Consider the following 16,160-nt stretch of genomic DNA (forward strand, 5'->3'; position numbering starts at 1 on the left):
AACGATGGAAATAACGGTAAGCACAAGGCGTACATAAGACATGTATACTTGTTGCCCACTTGAAGCTCCACGTGAAACCAGCAATCAAGGACACTAGCATATGCTTAGACATGTAGTAGTAGTATATGCACGTATACAATAAACATTCGTAGGGAATTTTCGATGGCAAATATTCCAAATATTTACAAACTATACATGTATCAAAGACATAAACAACGAACTGCAACAAACTAACGGGAACAACATTGTACGTGTTAATATGTTACATGTTAAAACAGTCTTGCAATCCTAGCAGACATGTAGACATATACTTTATAAATTCAGGTATTTGGCCATCTTATCGTACAGACTATTAGGTGACAAGAGTAAATAAATAGCGACTTTTAATAGCAAGTAGGACCAAAAAATTTTAATTAGATGAAATTTATCTGAATGCTTTCTTCTGAATGACATTTAAGCCAATATCACCTATGCGAAACGCAACTGGCCATTTTCCTGCATGATATTCACACTAACTTAGATTCTAACCTCCAAACAGAGGTGATATTTCTAGATTTTGCAAAGGCGTTTGACAACGTACCTCACCAACGTCTGCTACTAAAATTTTCTCTTGCGAACCTTCACCCCGACATTTTGCGATGGATTGAAGCGTTCCTAACAAACAGATCTCAGTTCGTTACAGTTAAGAACCGCGCATCTAACCACATACCAGTGACTTCCGGTGTACCGCAAGGATCTGTTCTTGGACCCCTACTCTTTTTAATATACATTAATGACCTACCCCTGCACGTGTCTTGCAACGTTCGTTTGTTCGCAGGCGACTGCGTCATTTATCGAACAATTACTAGCACATCTAATCAAGACTCACTTCAGGAGGACATTAACTGTTTATAGCAATGGTGCGACCGGTGGTTGATGGAACTTAATCCTAAGAAATGCAACTTGATGGTATTTTCTCGTCGGCGCGACCCATTTCCTTACCTATACACAATTAATAACATTCCCGTATGTGCTGCGCAGTCTTACAAGTACCTAGGTGTTACTATATCTAACGACTTATCCTGGCAAACACACGTCAGTAACATCATTTCATCTGCTAACAAATCGCTGGGTTTTCTCAAGCGTCATCTAAAACGCGCCCCCAAACCTGTTAAACTACTGGCCTACCTACTTCAGGAGGACATTAACTGTTTATAGCAATGGTGCGACCGGTGGTTGATGGAACTTAATCCTAAGAAATGCAACTTGATGGTATTTTCTCGTCGGCGCGACCCATTTCCTTACCAATACACAATTAATAACATTCCCGTATGTGCTGCACAGTCTTACAAGTACCTAGGTGTTACTATATCTAACGACTTATACTGGCAAACACACGTCAGTAACATCATTTCATCTGCTAACAAATCGCTAGGTTTTCTCAAGCGTCATCTAAAACGTGCCCCCAAACCTGTTAAACTACTGGCCTACCAGTCAGTAGTCCGACCGAAATTGGAATATGCATCCGCCATATGGAATCCGCACCAAACATATCTCATTAACGCACTCGAAGCCGTTCAAAACTGTGCCACAAGGTTCATCCATTCTAATTATTCATATGACGTGAGCATATCTTACTTACACAAAGAATTGAATTTACTTCCCCTTTGTACGCGCCGGCGCACTGGAACCCTTTCACTTTTCCATAAGTTTTATCACAGCTCGCGTAATCAACCACCCTATATCCTCCCCGCAGCCCGAACATCTCATCGCACACGCCACATATTTCAAGTGGGCCGCCCTCGCATGCGCACTGTTACCTTTTCCGCCTCATTCTTTTGCCAGGCCGCTACAGATTGGAACAATCTGCCCCACCAAATCTCCACCATCATTTGCCCTTCTACGTTCGTGGAGAGTGTCACTGCGCACTTTTCACAATAGAAATGACTTGTGTTAATAGACTTATATGCTCGTGCAACTTTAGTTTGTATTACTTAGTTCTATATATTTGCGCTGACGTATGTAACCCTTTAGCACATGCAGTTTTTTGTTGTTGTTTGCATGTTCACTTATGTATTATGCAAATTATTTACAAATGTATTCCCACCCCTTATGTAATACCCCTATCCAGGGGTCTTTAAGGTAATAAAATGAAATGAAATGAAATGAAATGAAATGAAATATTTGTGGCCAGGGAACACTTCCGGTGAACGAAAAAATGATGTGAACCCATACCAGTTAAGAACAGAAGTGACGTCATTTTGTTCTCAAAGGCGCGATATTTGTTTCGTGGCCTGCCATTAGAGCTCATGCATAAATGCCCCGCCACTCGACTTCCTGGGCGTCTGGAGCGTTCAGCGCGTGATGCAATGGAGCGCAAACTCAGTCGTACGGGTGAAAGAATCGCACCCCTGCAGATAACACACTTTCTTTGGAGGCCGACGAAAGTTTCGAGTATCGAATGCTGACCCCATCGTTGGACGCCAAGCCTATCGGCAAGCGCGGACGCACGATAACAGCTAAAACGGACAATTATCTGGCGGTCGTAACTCACTGCTTTTCGCTGAGAAGGTTAAGAAACAATGAAGCTGTCCCTAAGGCCAGATTCAGATAAACGTAGACAAGCAAAGCGACCCAGTGTGCGAGCGGAGCGCATTGTAAGGGGTGAACTACACGAGCGCGCCTTTCAGCACACTTCAGGAGATGCGTTGCATTGCAAGTGATAGCAAAAAAAAGGCATTTATTCATAATGATAAAGCAAAATGAAATTGTCTTTACGTTCATCGCCACGAGTATATAAAACTGATTCGGAGTTGCTGTTTCGTTAAATGAATGAAACTGTGTCTCCTTTTAATTAAAACGCTGTTTTAATTCCCAGAGTTTGTTTCCGCCTCACCTAGTCCCGCTTAAATTACAGCCCTCATAACCACCCTTGAGAATGTCAGTGACAATTTGTTCTGAATCGCTCTTCGCCCAAAGCCTCGCTACCAACGCGGCGGTTGCCGTCGCCGTCCGTCGTGCTGTCACCGGTATCCAGAGACGCGGAGGGGAGACGCACAGTCTTGTTTCTCTGCGAAAAATGAGGCCCGCATTCCGCCTTCCGTTGCTGACGTGAGCGTTGCGCGCGCAAGCACAAGCGTTGCTGCTTCGAAACCATGTGCGTACTATAACGCCGTACATGCAGTGGCACGAGTGGGCAGTAAACTCAAAGCTGCGGGCACCGAAGGTTCTCCACCTAACATACTTCATCGTGAAACTTTACGCGAACACAGTGTTCCCTCGATCCCGCTTCCCTCTTTCTGTTCCCCTTTCCCTTTCCCCGGCGTAGGGTAGCAAACCGGACTATCGTCCGGTTAAACTCCCTGCCTTTCCTCTCTTTGCTCTCTCTCTCTCTCTTTACGTATACAGACGTGGACGAAGAAAGGAACACAAGGAATGTGCTTCTCGCGCATCATGCTTCGTAGACGCTGCTTCGTACGTTCAAGAAGAGGCCTTCTCCTCAGTGGTCATCGACTGATTTTAAAATCCTTAGCTGCGCTACCGCCCGCACTTCTAATTCCAGCGTTGCAGAGCAAGTTGCTATTGCTCTTGCATTGACGGACAGTGTACACGACACGATTTATTCGGATTCCAAGGCCGCTGTCAGGGCCTTTCAGATGGGAATGGTGGCTCCCCAGGCCCTACGTATCATCCGAAGTGCCAAAGACATGAAACATCACTCTTTGGCCTGGTTCCCTGCGCACCTTGGAACCATTGAGGGTGCCTCGATCAACCCCAACGAGGAGGCGCACTCGGCTGCACGAGGTTTGACTGACCGTGCGCCGGGCAACGCGTCCTCTCCTGGGCGACCCGAGCCTCTCTGCTCGTGCAACGAAATCTACAAATACAATTATCTGTCAAGAAGAGTCCTACCTTCGCCGCACTCCTCGCTGTGCAGGGCCCAGGCAGTCACTCTCAGACTTGTACAAACAAGCACTTACCCGAGCCCCGTGGCGTTGCACACAATGTACCCCGAACGGTTCCCAAGCCAGGACTGCCGTCTGTGTGGTGATTATGCGGACTTCGAACATGTCCTGTGGGGCTGCGCCTCCGCCGGTCCCCCTTTCACTCAAGAGGAAATGATGAAGCTAATTAGGGCCCAGGATCAGACCTGTCAAATCCTGGCAGTCCAGAGGGCTCGCGACAGGGCCGTCAGGTTCCACGTGATGGTCCCCGAGTGGGCCTAGCCAGGTGGCGTGGAGTTTGCCTACGTCTATAGTGGACAAAATAAAGTTATTTCACTCACTCACTCACTCACTCACTCACTCTCGCGCATCATCGATGGGCGTCGCCTCCAACGCACTGGCGAAGGTCCTGGCTACGCTAGCTGTGTGAGACGCCCTGCTAATTGCCAAAGCATGGTTGCTACTGCGCCAGCAGCGGTAACTTCTGGTGATGCGTCACGACAGCGTCACTCCTCACGTATTTTTTAGAACAACGGCCAACGAGCTTGCGGGCAGCGCTAAACATTCCTGTCGCTGTCGATGCTTCGCCCGTTGGATTGATTGATTGATTGATTGATTGATTGATTGATTGATTGATTGATTGATTGATTGATTGATTGATTGATTTATTGATTGATTGATTGATTGAGTAACTTTTGTTTTACAGTCCTGCAGAACGCGTATTAGCACGCCGCGGGCCGCTCCCACGTCAGGACTGACAGGCCTAGCCTGCCAGCCGCATCGTGGGCCTGCTGGACAGCCCAACGTTGCTCAGCCAGGAGTGGGTTGCGGAGGGCCGCCTCCCACCTAGCTGAGCTGAGGTCAGGGCTTGCTATAGAGATACATCCCCAGAGCATGTGCGAATGTGTTGATCTATCCCCGCAAGCAGGGCACGCGTCATCAGTGTAAATCTCCGGATATATCGCATGTAACGTGAACAGGTTGGGATAGGTTTCTGTCTGCAGCAGTCTGAATGTCAGTGCCTGAGGCCTAGTGAGGAATGTTGTGAGCATTGCTTTAGTGAGCCATCGTGAGGTGTACGAGGAACAGGCGCTAACGGACCCGCCGTGTCGCGACGTGTCACGCAACCATTGTCTTTGTGACGTCATCATCATTCCGTCGCCATCGTTCCATCGTCTTCGGGCTATTGTCGTCGTTCAGTTTCGTCATAGGGTCACCATCATGCCCATCGTGGTCGTTTCGTTCTCGACATTATGTCACAGCGATTCCACTGCAGTCATTGCATCGTGGTCATTGAGATCAAGCCGCACACATTAATCTGGTTTCCAGCCCACATGGGACAGATCGAGGGTGCCTCGCCCAACCTCAATGAGTCTGCACACGGAGCTGTGCGAGGGATCATCAACCGCGTAGGTACCGGGCAGCGTGACGCCGGGGGTACTGACAATCGGCACACCGAAATTACCAAGCACTTTTACTTGGCTCGGAGGATCTACCCCTCCCACATTGCAAACTCAAGAGACCTCAGGCTTTGACACTAAGGCTTCTACAGACGGAGGCATACCCAAACCCCCTACTTCTTCACAAGATGTACCCCGAAATTCAGACGACAAATGCATGTGCACTATGCAATGACTTAGCGAACTTACCTCACATGCTCTGGCGATGCCCCGCGTTACGCGGCGATGAAAGTAACACTTCTTCACGCTGGGATGCTGTCCTGCACAGCCTCAACCTCGAAGAACAGTTATGGGCTGTCCAACGGGCCCGCGACGCAGCGGAGAGGCTCGGCCTCTCTGTCCCGACGTGGGAGCGGCCCGCTGCGCGCTAGGGCGCGCCCTAAAGGACCCTAATAAAGCTTTTCATCCATCCGTCCATCCCATGGCAATGATTTCAGAGAAAATCTGTGCGGTAACACTAAAGGGCGGAGTGCCTTGTCATTTGAAACACGAGCTTGCTGCCTGAAGGAGAAAACGCACAGGAGCAGCCATTTGCAGCAGGATGGGACACGTGTCTGCTGCCGCATAAGTTCGAAGACGACACAGCGAAATGTAATGTCAGGATATTCGGCAGCAAGAATTAATCGTGCGGAACGCTCACCTTCCACAAGCAGTGGGATTCCAAGCAGTTGGAAGCATTAACTTAGCAGTCGCGATAAGCAAGATGCGTTTATAGAGATCATCATCATCATCATCATCATCATCATCATCAGCCTGGTTACGTCCACTGCAGGGCAAAGGCCTCTCCCATACTTCTCCAACAACCCCGGTCATGTACTAATTGTGGCCATGCCGTGCCTCCAAACTTCTTAATCTCATCCGCCCACCTAACTTTCTGCCGCCCCCTGCTACGCTGCCCTTCCCTTGGGATCCAGTCCGTAACCCTTAATGACCATCGGTTATCTTCCCTCCTCATTACATGTCCTGCCCATGCCCATTTCTTTTTCTTGATTTCAACTAAGATGTCATTAACTCGCGTTTGTTCCCTCACCCAATCTGCTCTTTTCTTATCCCTTAACGTTACACCTATCATTCTTCTTTCCATAGCTCGTTGCGTCGTCATCAATTTGAGTAGAACCCTTTTCATAAGCCTCCACGTTTCTGCCCCGTAGGTGAGTACTGGTAAGACACAGCTATTATATACTTTTATTTATATACTTTTTATTATATACTATTATAGAGATAAGGTGGGGGAAAAATCAGGCAAGAGATTGATAAACCGGAGTCGTTACGACCATAGGTAACGGTACCATATTATGAAAGACGTTTTAATGAGTTTTTTTAACTATGGGGTTTTACTAGCCAAAACCACTTTCTGGTTATGTGGCACGTCGTAGTGGAGGACTCCGGAAATTTCGACCATCTGCGGTTCTTTAACGTGCACCTAAATCTAAGTACACGGGTGTTTTCGCATTTCGCCCCCATCGATATGCGGCCGCCGTGGCCGGGAGTCGATCCCGCGACCTCGTGCTCAGCAGCCCAACACCATAGCCACTGAGCAACCACGGCGGGTGTTTTAGTGAAGAAAGAAATGATCAAGAATAAATAAGCAAAACGCTTCACTGCTAAGCATTTATATAATTGCTGATCAGCTGAAGCAGGCTAGGTGACTATTAGTTGCCGGCCCGTTTCGAAGGGGGCGTGAACAAAAACTGTCATCATCATTTAGTTTTTCAATTCTTGGATGTTAGTCGTACACGGCGCATTCCGAGATGGATGAAGCTCATTCGAGTGGTGTTTCACTGAAATCAGCCGGAGGGCAGTCAAACGACCACCCGTTAATTCGCTTGAACTTCGATCGTGCACCCATTTCAACGCAAACACGGAGACAAAAATATAACTACTTACACGCTGGAGACATTTGCTCCATCCGAACGCCATTCGGCTCTTTCTTTGGCTGGTCCATCGTCACTTCTTCCAAGTCAGAGCAGGGCGAGCGAGTGCGGAACACCTTGTTTCGTCGTCCTGCAGGAGCTTCAATGAAGGGAATGTGAACGGTAGGGATTGCATTACGTGGAGTAAGAGCTTATCTGCAGATAGCTATACATAGAGTGCCCTCGAAAATATAGCTTACTTTCGTAAAACGCGCATCGCACTACTTTCTGATATGAATGACAGAAAAGATAAAACCACTGACCGGAATGTCGATCAGATTGTGCAACGGAAGACAAGGCGCTGCCCAGGAGTTCCTCCTTGGCAGTGTACCTCCGACCTGCTGTTTTAAATGGAGCAATGCCAACCGCTATAGGGGTGGCTGGAGATAGGTTATCGAAATTGATGATGACGCAAAAAAAAAAAACTTGGGAGACGCTTGAACCTCGCCTTTAGGAGTGAAACGCGATAGCATTGAAGGGTCCCTAACTGCTTCTCACGCTACCCGGCAAATGCATCTTATGCAATGATAACGTTTGCGCGAAATACTTGCGGTGAACGCTATGCCTGAAGGCGAGTTTTCTGGTTCTTTATCTTTTCCCCTCACGGCCGGCGCCACCGCTACCGCGCATGCGTGGAGGTTAACGCCATCTAATGGTACTTCAAGGAACTGAGCTGTGCTCAGTTCCGTGCATCCCTATCAGGTGGCATAATTTTCGCTCACGACCAACGCCAGCGACACCTTGCTCACTGCGCAGCACGGCCCTTAAAGCTAGCGCTTCAATATTCGATAATAGGTTTTTCGTTGGGTCCAAGGCTTCATCGGAAATTTCAAAAGAAGAGGGGGGTTGTGCAAAACAACTCGTGATCGATAAACCAGTTTGGTCACTTCTTTAATGAAGCGATGATAAGGCTATTTAAATAAAGAAATGTGCGGACCGATTCGAAAAAGAAGATTACAGGAAAACACCTTAAAATATGAAAATTTCCCCGAATATCCAAATAGCCATAAAGTTTGTGTGCGATACGTTGGCAAAAGAAGAAGGCTACTTCGCGTTGTTTAATGAATGGATGTAAATTTGCTCAAAACTGGACGTCTGGTCAACTGGCGAGTTTCTGAAAGAATAATTACTGTTTTCAATTATCTGGCACACCATTATGAGTACAGTGATCAAGCAAGCAAGCAACGTGTCGTCTGAAGCTCGTAGAGTCGTGTTCGTTGAAGGAGAGCACTTTGATACTACATTGCCGCACAATGATTTTAAGGGATACAAACACGGTGAAACTCATTAAACAATAAATTGCTTTTCGTAAATCAAGAGAACAAACACGTATGTAAGCTGCTTAAGAGTCAAGAAGTAATATCAAATGGTAGAAAATTATTGAGCAGGACTTATCTGTCCCGCGCGTACACTCATTAGCTGGTGCCTCCTAGCAACAACCTTTGCTCTTCTGCATCCAGCGCAGAATCCATCGGAACATTTTTTTACTTGCACCGATCTCTCCATCTCTCTAAATTCCTATAAGTGTTATCGATTATATCAAAACAGGAACGACTAACTAAAGCCCCTTTTCAAAAACGATAAAATATGGCTTAGTTCAGCCAAGATGAAGGACCAAAGCTGCAGATGGGTGTTGTTCTTGTTGTGGAGATGAACGAAGACCCCGCACTGGCATGCAGATATGTCGCAGTGGCTTACGAGGATCTTGTGATTCACAGAACATCTTCCATCGCTCATTCACGAGTTTCTCTATGTGACGCTCAATTTTCTTCTGAATGCCTCATGCGTCTCCGAGATCATAAAGTGATTTAGTGGATCTGCAACGCCGTTCTCCAATCAGTCGATGTGCAGGTTCGAGGCATGGAGGTATCGACGAAAACCGCGAAACTGGTGGTTCGTTACAGTTACCGAATGCGTGCGAAGGAAAAGGGAAGCACGGTCGACGACGGCAGGTAGTTCGTTGAGGTGACGAAATTGGGGCAGACCCTTTTTTGGCCCCACACAAGCTTTGCTCAATATCAACGAGAAGCGTCCCTATCGAGAAACGAGAAGTCGAGCGTGAAGTGGACCACCGTGACCGAAATCAAGAATGTGAGTAGGGGTCATGGCCTTATCGCAAGGAGAGTTATCATTTATAGGCAACGTCGCTGCGAACCATGCAGGATGATGGTATCTCTGTTCTATGTCGTATCCGCATTTACTTTATTATATTTCATAGTATAAAAACTTCTGCATCAAACAAAAATATTTCACTTGCTGCGTCATTTAACATTATGGACAATAAATTGACTAACAAAAGCAAACACCATCCTGCATTAATTCAGTGATATCTAGAGTTGGTGCTGTACACGCATTCTTATTTTGAATAAATGCAGCGAATGCAATACGTTTCCTCTGAAATCGTACGTAATAACAGGAAACATTTGCAGTCGAAAACAGTACAAGAATTGACAATATTATACATTATTAGACAATATTTTATGTGGAACTGTTGTAATTTTATTTTAGGAACGTGTTTTGTGTGGAGCTGTAACTGGTAGTATTGTCATCGAGAGCACCGATTAAAGCGATTGCTTGAAAGGTCCCATTACGCAGAGAGTCCGGCACCGCCGGCGTTGACCATGAGCGAAAAATCTCTACCAATCACAGCAGGGGGCGCGCAGTGTTCTCTACTTGGTTCCTTGCAAGACCACCAGATGGCGCTTACCTCCGCGCATCCGCACTGCTGGCCATGCGGGAAAAAAGAAAGAGAAAAGAAACAGAAAACTCGCCTTCGTGCAAAGCGTTCACCGCAAGCGTTTCCCAGTAATGATTGGGGTTGCATAAGCTGCCGTTACTATTATTATTTGTTTGAAAAACATATATAAGTTTGGCAGGAAAGGGAAAGCGAGGAGAAGGCTTTCAACTGCCACCGAAGGGGCACAACGCCTGCCTACTCTTCCGAAAGGAGGCGACAGAAACATAGACATGGATGAAGGACGGGAGAAAAGAGAAGAGAAAGGGCAAGATCTGAAACGTGAAACAATAAAGTAGAACACACAGTACAGGTAACACAACAGTAGGGATGATTGTTGCAGGCCACGCCGAAAAGCGTGAGAAGCAGTCTGGGGCCCTTTAATGCTATCGCGTTCTGTTCTTAAGAGGAAGCTTTAGCTCGGGTGCTCTTATCTGAATACATATAAAAGGAGAAATCGTTTTTCTCGGCAACCACTGCAAAAAATTTTACAAGGCTTGTTGCATTTAAAAGAAAACATAAGATCTAGTGACTGTTGCTTTCGAATCTGGCTTTATATCATCGGATTTTTATTACGAATTGGCGAAATCCGAAGGTTTTCAAAGAACGAAACAATCAAATCTACAACTCTGTAACTCAGCAACAAAAAATGATAATAGAATTTTGTGAATTGCGTCTGATAGACCATCTAAAGTAGACAAAATTGATGTGTTGCGCATGAATATTAAAATTTTTTGTAATATGTAAATACAGCTTTTGCTGAACCCTTGTAAACAACGTAACAAATTCACGTAAGATATAAAATGAGGCATCTAATTTGTCCGCTTTCAGTGGTCTAACGGGTGCCGTTTACAGAACGGCGATATTTGTTCTTGATGCAGAGCTTTGAATGGGTAAACTTTGTGCTTCTATTTTTTCAAACTTTCGAATTTTCGAATATTGTTTTAACACAATTGAGGACATAAATCAAAATTCTGCTCCCAACAGTCACTAGACTTTAACATTCTGTCTCCAATGCAACAAATTTCATTAACATTAGCCCAGGCGTTATCTCAGGAAAATGTTTTTGTGTTTTACATGTATTTGAATAGGCCGCGTCAGAGTTCGGCCCGAGCTAAAGCTTCCTATTAAAAGCGAAGCTTAAGCGTCTCCCAAGCTTTCGGCGAGCAATATGCGAGTTGTGCGAAGGCTATGCACAACAAGTTGCATTACCCTCTGTGTCAGTGTTTCCTTTCAGCACTGCGTAAGCTGCGGGTGCCTCGACCAATCAGGAGAGTGAGCAAATCTAAAGGTTGTCGTCCTTGCTGTTGCCATCCCGCGCTTTGTCGCCCGCACAAGCACCTGCGTTTGCAGGCCTCGCAGCCTCGGCCATGTTGCACGGAACTATCGTGAAAAATCACAAGCAGGTGTTAACATCATTACTAATGTCCCCGTGACACCATTCTAATTTAAATTAATTTGATGTGATTAAAAACTTGGTTTTATTTTTTGCACGCGTGGCACCAACATAATACTAGAAGCAAGCGTCACGGGTCAAAATGAACGAAACTTCCTAGTTTACGGGCGTGTTTTACGATATTCCGAATATTTTGCTTATTGATGCGGAAAGGGTGCCCATCCACATTTGTAATTTCCGCTGACTTGCCGCTCCTCACGCTAATTCATTTTTGCCGGGAGGCGTACGTCCGACCTCAGCATACTTAAGTTTCACACTGTTTTCTTTTTTCTCCCTTTCATTTCGTACGCGAATAAAGCGTGCCGCATGACTTCGCCTCACTGCTGAGCGCTCGCTGCAAACATTCCAGCTGACCAACTGCAAAACGCTGACTGCATAAATGTATACACGCAAACGAGCACTGCTGACATACGTAATTGTATAATATATTCGTTCGTTAACAAGGGACACATTTGACTTTCGTTAATGCATGGCTCCGAGGTACACGACACAGGACGTAAGTCATTCACTACTGATGAAAATGAATGTGCTGCGCGATTTGTTGGACAAGTCAAAGCACTGACTGCCGTGATGCCGTAGCCATGCACAAAATAAACTTTGAGGAAAATGCACGAACCGTGAGTGTGTAATTCGTTTTTTTTTATTTGTATTGTTTTGGTTCGCTTGAAATACAAAAAAAAATATGGAGAATACAGCAAAGTTGATTCGTGCTCCTTATAAAATATTTTGAGTGGGAAATAACTATGATTAGATGAAACAAAATTTTTTTTAAAAGAACACATGTGAAAATGGCAGTGTGGTGGAGGAGGTCGTCAAATTCACAATAAAGAAGCAGCGTAGAGCACAACAGTCAAGAACACAATAAGTGCACGTGCTTTAAACATGGGCAAACAAAAAAGATGAACTGTGAGTACATATGCATGCTGGGTAATAGAACATCGTATATATTCCACAACTTCGGAAGTGCAAACGCGTACATTAAAACACTCTGAAATTAAGGAAGTCTGAATGTACATGTAGCAGCTTATTGGAGCACCGCATATTCTGTAAATGTCTCGGCCAACCCTTAAGCACCTGCTGGGAAGAGGTTAAATTATAAATTCGTAAAATCGTGTTTCAATCGCTATAACAGAACAGTTACCAGTCTCCTGATTAGCTCAAATGGTATAACGACCGCCCTGCAAAGGTATTGGTTCTCACTTCGATTCCCAGACCAGGCTGCATTCTTCTTCAACCGCGAAGACTGCTTTCTGAGTAACCCGGAGGGGTCTTCCTTTTTAGCTTCATGCTAGGTTCGGGGGAAGAGCAATTTTCCCTTTTCGTGATATTGACTCACAACGCTGTGACTTTTAGCAACACTGGCTTGCCAGAATCAAAATGTCCACCTTTTTTATTGTTATTGTCACCTCTTTTCACGACGCGACAAACTTGACTCGACCTCTGTAACCGCGGACGCACCTCAGTTCAGAGAGGGCGCGCCGTTTAGGCATAATTACAAATCTAACAGCACGAACGAGAAATTCGGGACGGTACTTAAATCACCGTGGCAATAGCTGCGAACCACTTCATTTAAATTTATCACCGTGGTTAACGAGAGTTAGTATTTCGAATACGAATACGAGTGATTTTTGGTATCGGAGTCGTGACTCAGCTAGAATCATTTTTTTTTCTAAAAAAACGGACTCAAAGTATGCCGTGAAATGCTTTGACATCACGGGACACTATAGTCGCAGAAACACACGGTCCGTGTCACTTATCGGGTGCGCAGATAAGCAACTGTGGTGCTGCACGTGTACATACATGTCTACACGTACATGTCTGTACACTTATGGTTGTACGCTTTCCGGTGAATTTTCGTAATTAATTCGCGCCCGTGTGCTGTGTTTCGTTTCATCGGACTGTGCAAAGCTGCCTTGTTTTCTCTGATCTGAATATTGATTACCTTCCTCAAAGATTGTCTCTACAAAGCTGGTCATTAAATACTTATGTTGGTGACTGACTGGTTCACAATTGATTTATTTATTGGTTTATTGGTGCATTACGCTATTGAAAATGTTTCCAACAAGTATGTCATGTCGCCAAAATCACCACAACGGTAAATTGTTTGATGAGTGAATGATGATAATCGGCGGAGTGAATCCTTACAGCTACTCCACAGCTTTGCTATGACACCTCGGGAAGTTGACTGCAACTAAAAAAAAATTTAAAGAGCTGCACAAAAGTACATGTCACGATATAAAGGGAACAACGCAATGACATATCATTAAGGTAACAGAAAGGAACAATACATACTAGACCGTTCAGATTCGTTCTCAAACGAGATTCAAAAACGCCTAACATACAGAGTAAGTGTCGAGGTCATTTTCAGAAATAAGTTCATCCACGACGGAATTGAATGCCAACCAAAGAAGCCACAGTGCTGAGCAGCCGCGTACGAATGGCCAAAAACGGGCACTACGATAAAAACACGCTTCAACGTTACAGACCTAATATTTACGTTTCGAATTCTGGTTTCCTTCATCATTTACGTGACATGACAATTTCGAATGTTCATTTAACAGGGCCACATGGCACACCTTTCACTTGAGCAGCCCACCGACTGACAGAGTAAAGCGAGAAAACATTACGAATCAATTTATTCGGGCCGGCAGGCTAGATCTGTCAGTCCCGTCGAGGGATTAGCCGGGTGCGCGTTTTATCGCGTTTTGCTGGACTCAATAAAAGTTCACTCACTCACTCACTCACTCACTCACTCACTCACTCACTCACTCACTCACTCACTCACTCACTCACTCACTCACTCACTCACGAGTCGTTTGACACGCATGTTTCCTGTGGTAATGACAACGCTCACTAACGTTTTTTGATGCCGATCTCTCTCAATAAGAGCTATTTTATGGATATCCATGCCCGTGGATATCAGTGCTGTCCCAGGCATTGTGGTATTAGCTGAGCGGTCCGTGCACTCGACTGTTTTCCCGATAGAAGTTCGAGTTATGAACATTACGCTTGCCGGAGCGACAAAGTTGGTGCGACGTTTTCTCATTTCTTCTTCTTGCACAAAGAGTGCACCACGAGAGCTGGGAAGACACAGAATGAAAAACAGGAGCAGCATGTTATATTTCGGCGACCCGGTTTCCATGTAGCGCAGGATCGTCCATTGTTGGCGAAAACAGCTGCTTAGGTATGCAAGCGTTTATAGCAACTTTAATTTGGCCGTAGGTCCTCCTGACAAAAATTTTCAGTATTAACCGGGTTCTTGTTCAAGACTTACCAGCTATATATATATATATATATATATATATATATATATATATATATATATATATATATATATATATATATATATATATATATATATATATATATATTATACTAAGGTATCATATTCAAAAACCGAAAAGGGCAAACAGTATGGGATATGTTTATATGGACCGGCCGCAGCACGTCAGTACCACTATGTGCCATTATGTTCGTCTTTTTCTTTCGTTCGTCCTTTTCGTTCGTCATCTTACATGTATATATCGAAGCCATATGAAACCAACAGTTCGTAAAGCCAACTTATCTGAACGATTGAAATATTTAATTGGAGTGTAGAAACACTAAGGAAATGGAAAAATGAAAGTGGAAGAAGAAACATGACTTGTGCGGCAGCAGTAACCATACCTTCCGCATTACGCGTTCGGGGCACTAGCAATTGTACTATGGCGGGGGCTGTTCCATCGTCCACATTCATGGGTGGTTGTGTTTGGGTACAAGACTTATCCTGTGGAGCGCAACTAAAGGCTGTGGTGGCGGATGGAAAACATTATATATATATGTATGTATATATATACATATATATATATATATATACATACATATATATATATATATATATATATATATATATATATATAGAGAGAGAGAGAGAGAGAGAGAGAGAGAGAGAGAGAAGTTGAGCGATGCTACAAAACAAACAGAACAAGTATTTCATTTCAACAGTTTCGACCGGTGGACCAATCTTTTTCTGTTCTTTTCTGCACATCAGCTGGACCACATAGTCGCCGGAAGGGGCAGTGTCTTGTACGTGTGCATTGTGACACTGCAAGTTGCCGCTTTTTCTGTCTCCCTTCAGGGCCTCTTCTCTATTGTGCCCCCCGCCGCCCGGTTCGACTTGCTCTCCCTCCCACTACAGCGGCACGCGCACTGGGGCTGCGCAGCGACTCTTTCCTCTCTCCTTGCCTCGAGTCAACAGGAACCTAGCTGCCGCTACTCTCCGCCTCTCTGCCCTTCTCTTACTTATGTCTGCCTCCTCCTCTTTTATTTTCTTTCTTTTTTTTCTTTTCCTCCTTGGTTTCTTCTTTGCTATTTTCTTCTCACCGGCCTCCTTGCCCCGCATACATGGGGCTCCGCCTTCCTTTTGCCCTGCATCGTTGTCAATAAAGCAGCTGTAAATCTGCCAAAGCGCCTAGAAAGATTCAGTCACTGCCACAACTGTCCCGGTCGGTATGATGTATCTGAGAACGAGGGGGCACCCGGTCAGTCTTTACTATCAGTGCCGAACTGCCATTTTCTTGAAAATCCTGATGTGGATCGTTCCCCCTGTCGAAACTGCTGGAATTAAATACCTGTTATCTTTCCCTTGTAGCATCGCTCTAGCTCTTTACCTTTGAAAGGTGGCCTGAAGAATTT

At 45.2% G+C, this 16,160-nt stretch overlaps 1 protein-coding gene and 1 long non-coding RNA gene across 2 annotated transcripts in view; one reads left to right on the plus strand and one right to left on the minus strand.

The window, feature by feature from the left end:
• The window catches only part of B9d2 (B9 domain-containing protein 2), a 969,675-nt gene that overhangs the window by 763,015 nt on the left and 190,500 nt on the right, over window positions 1-16,160 (plus strand). The window lies entirely within an intron of this gene.
• LOC139050789 (uncharacterized) lies at window positions 4,130-7,666 on the minus strand. The gene is made up of 3 exons (XR_011509078.1): window positions 7,560-7,666; window positions 7,271-7,396; window positions 4,130-4,231 (listed from the first exon to the last, which is right to left on the minus strand). It is a non-coding gene; the product is annotated as an uncharacterized lncRNA (long non-coding RNA).

This window comes from Dermacentor albipictus, chromosome 10 (assembly GCF_038994185.2).
Source record: "Dermacentor albipictus isolate Rhodes 1998 colony chromosome 10, USDA_Dalb.pri_finalv2, whole genome shotgun sequence".
Classification (NCBI taxonomy): domain Eukaryota; kingdom Metazoa; phylum Arthropoda; class Arachnida; order Ixodida; family Ixodidae; genus Dermacentor; species Dermacentor albipictus.